The 3,960-nt window shown below is 31.1% G+C and overlaps 1 long non-coding RNA gene across 1 annotated transcript in view; it reads right to left on the bottom strand.

Moving 5' to 3' along the window:
* The window catches only part of LOC147843665 (uncharacterized), a 628,067-nt gene that overhangs the window by 487,687 nt on the left and 136,420 nt on the right, over positions 1-3,960 (bottom strand). The window lies entirely within an intron of this gene.

Here is a 3,960-nt window from a genome sequence, read left to right as displayed (position 1 = left end):
CGATATTAGCAGCTCTCTGGTCGCCATCTTGAACTCCGGTTAACGAGTCTAGTTATGGGAAGTCGTGCCCACGAATCGGTTCTTACGAACAGTTAGATTCACTGAACTGTTCAAAAGCAGTTTCCACTAATAAATTATTGCGTCATCACTTGGTAAAAAAAAATCTAAGATTCCTGAAATATTATGCAGAAAATTCTCGTTTTTAGTTGCCTTTCCTTATGGTTATTTGTTGAAATGTTATTGTAATTTAATTCGTTTAATTTAGTATTTATAGTATTATTATTTTATTATTATTAATGCTATAATTCTATTATTTTTCCTTTTCTGTCTAATAGTATTATTTGTATGTGATTTTTAGATATTTTTTCTTAAGACTATGTATATTATTGACCTTTTTAAAGATCAGTCTGTGATCCCTTGAACTTTGTTATGATGTTCTTGTATTTTCAGTGCAATTAATTAATTAATTAATTAATTAATTAATTAATTAATTAATTAATTAAATTTAAATTTAAATTTAAATTTAAATTTAAATTTAAATTTATTTATTTATTTATTTATTTGGTTGTTTATTTATTGCTTGCACTGAAAATACAAGAACATCATAACAAAGTTCAAGGGATCACAGACTGATCTTTAAAAAGGTCAATAATATACATAGTCTTAAGAAAAAATATCTAAAAATCACATACAAATAATACTATTAGACAGAAAGATAAGAGAAGTTTTATTTAAAACTATTCATCGTTCATGCCGAGAATACTTTCATAAGATATAAAAAAAGATAATGATACTAATTGTTCATTTTGCAAGCAACACTCTGAGTTCGTAGTTCACTTACTTTGGCAATGCAGTTATTCTAACTTGCTTTGGAAAGTTTCTTCTCTTTTTGTAATTGAGAATTTGTTTGATTTTGTTAATTATAAACCAGAAACTTTACATAAAAAGAAAATATATTTTCTTAATCTTCTTACCTTATTAACAACAATTTATATACATAAATTAATAAATTAAATAAATTTTTAAACCAAAATTTTCTATATATATATATATATATATATATATATATATATATATATATATATATATATATATATATATATATATATATATATATATATATATATATATTACTTACTGAAATGCAGGATTACTTTAAAAACAATTTCTAACTCTTTTACAAACAAATCTAAATTTACAAAATTGAATTAGTGCATGGTCTGATGATAAAATTAGGTTTCATGAATCAAAACAATTGACCTGTGGAATTTATTTATTTATTTTTTATTAATCCCCTGGGGGCAATTCATTTCGACATGGTGGTGCTTCACATACAGTATAACAAAAATGACACACTTAACATAATAAACATTAATACTTAACAACAAGTACAAAAATTGATTAACTACATTTAACCTTATACATATAACCTAATTGCTTCAAGCGCAAAAGTAAACTTATAACGATTTGTGGAACATCTTATTGTCCTTAGACGTCGACCAAGGGGCATAGACTCTGTCTCCTAGTATTTTATGTGCCACCCTCAACACCTGCTGTTCGTAATAGTATGCAAGATTTTGCAGGGGAACTCCCAAAATCTTTGAACACATGATGCCTTGAAGACGACTCTAGTTTTTTATAGATAGTGAAGAAAACCAGCAAATAAAGGGAAAGGACAAGATACTTTCAATAAATGAATTGTAAAATGTCTTAAGAATAACATTCTCTACATTAAAAGAGTTAATGTAGCAAAGAGTTTCAGCAATAAAAACAGTCTTTGATGAGCCTTATTAACAATTGTATGTGTATTTAGATCAAATTTCAACCTGTTGTCCATAATTGTTCCTATACCTATATTCCTCCACAACCTCTACCTGTGTGTCATTGATTAGCACCCTTTGGAGAGTTGAACGTTATTTACAACCTTTTCAACTTCACAGCCTTGCCAAGGGATCCTGCATGTTCACAATAATCATATATGTATGCAATACACATGGACTCAAACTCACACATGAACTGATGCTGTTTGTTAACTTTCCACAGTCACACAAAGTGCATCATTCAGTATAAACATATGCTGCCAATTCCTTTTTGAATGTGAATTCAGCTGCTTGCACAAACCGATCTTGTCAGTTAATATAACTTCAATGAATAAAGTATGAGCAGTAGTGGAAAGAGTACTGAAAAATCATAGTAAAAGTACCATTACTTGCCCAAAAATGTAGCACAAGTAAAGTAAAAGTATCTGTTGTAAATATTACTTAAAGTATGAGTAAAAAGTAGCCTATTCAAAAGTACTCAAGAGTAGTGAGTAGTAAGTATTACCCTGTGAAAAGCAGATGCATTTACATGTAATTTGTGAATGTGTGTAAACGTAACATTCTGTAGTGCATTTACTTATTGCCCAGCAGGCACACAATGTCACAAGGACAACATTATTTTGACGTCTAATAATGACATCAAATGATGTTGATATTTGGTCGATTTTATTTTATGATATAAACTGACCAAAATCCAACGCCAATTCAACATCTTAAACCAAGGTCGTATTGACATCAAATACTGACATTTATTCGTCAGGTATGGCAGCCAAAATCCAACACCTGATAGACATTGTGGTAATGTCCACACAACGTCAAGCTGTAACATCATTAAACGTTGATACTTGGTTAGGTTGGACAATGACCTGATGTTGAGTTTTGACGTCAACATGATTTTTATGTTCAAACAAAATGCAAAGTCCCAATGACATGTCATGTTGACCTCTTGTGCTTGCTGGCTGTTTAAGGCCATTTTGGTCATCATACAGTAAACATCCGTCATCTTCTCATCAGTGCATCTAAACAGTCTCAGGGTCATTGTGTGTAAAGATTTTGGACATCTTCTCGTACACTTTTAATGCTTCCAAATAGTTTGCTGCAATTATAAATCGCCCATGTCTTGAGGTGGTTTAGTATGATGTGATTTACCTTCTATGTGTGATTTGATTGGACAGGAAACAAAGGACTAAACTTTCTAATCCCCATAGACAAGAAAAAATAAAGTAGTGACTGCAGGTTGAAAGAAAAGTAGTGAAGTAAAAGTACCGATACAGCACTAAAAATGTACTCAAGGGGAAGTAAAAGTACACATTTATAAAACTATTTAGTAAATAACAATTCCTGAGACAAACTACTCGATTGCTTTAATTTGAGTGTTTGTAATTAGTTACACCGCTGGTTGTAAACATTAGTTTAAGTATAAATAAAAGCCCTTTCAAAAGTACTCAAAAGCAGTGAGTATCCATTGAGTATCACATTGTGAAAAGCTGATGCGTTTACATGCAATTTGTGCATTTGTGTGGATGTAAACGTAACATCCTGTAGTGCATTTAGTGATTATTAAAGGCCGTTTGGCGATTTCAGTCATCATACAGTAAGTATCCGCCATCTTCTCATCAGTGATGCGCAGTCAAACAGTCTCTGGGTCATTGCGTGTAAAGATTTGCACATCTTCTTGGACACTTTTAATGCTTCCAAATGGTGCATTTCTAAAGGGCCCCTTTTCTATTCAGCCACTCCCCATTGACAAGAAAAACTAATGTAGAGAATGCAAGTTGAAGGAAAATAGCGAAGTGCCGATACAGCACTAAAATATACTCAAGTGAAAGTAAAAGTACACATTTTAATAACTACCTGGTAAATTACAATACCTGAGAAAAACTATTCGAATACAGTAATTTGAGTATTTGTAATTTACACCACTGAGTATCAGTATAAAGAGCCGCTGTGATTGCTTTTTATCTCTTAAAGTGTCAGTTGCTATTTTTGGCTTGTTATGTATAACCAAATACCACGGTTTGAGCTGAAATAGTACAATAAATACATTTTTGAAGAACCATTCATGAAAGAACCATTCAGTTCTTTTCTGTGAGACGGTTCAATTGATTCCCGGAAAAGATCCGACTCATGTGAACAACTC

The sequence above is a fragment of the Danio rerio genome, chromosome 6 (genome assembly GCF_052040795.2).
Source record: "Danio rerio strain M-AB ecotype USA chromosome 6, GRCz13ab, whole genome shotgun sequence".
In the NCBI taxonomy this organism is placed as follows: domain Eukaryota; kingdom Metazoa; phylum Chordata; class Actinopteri; order Cypriniformes; family Danionidae; genus Danio; species Danio rerio.
Note: the sequence above shows the minus strand (reverse complement) of the source record. Positions and strands in the feature narration are given on the sequence as shown.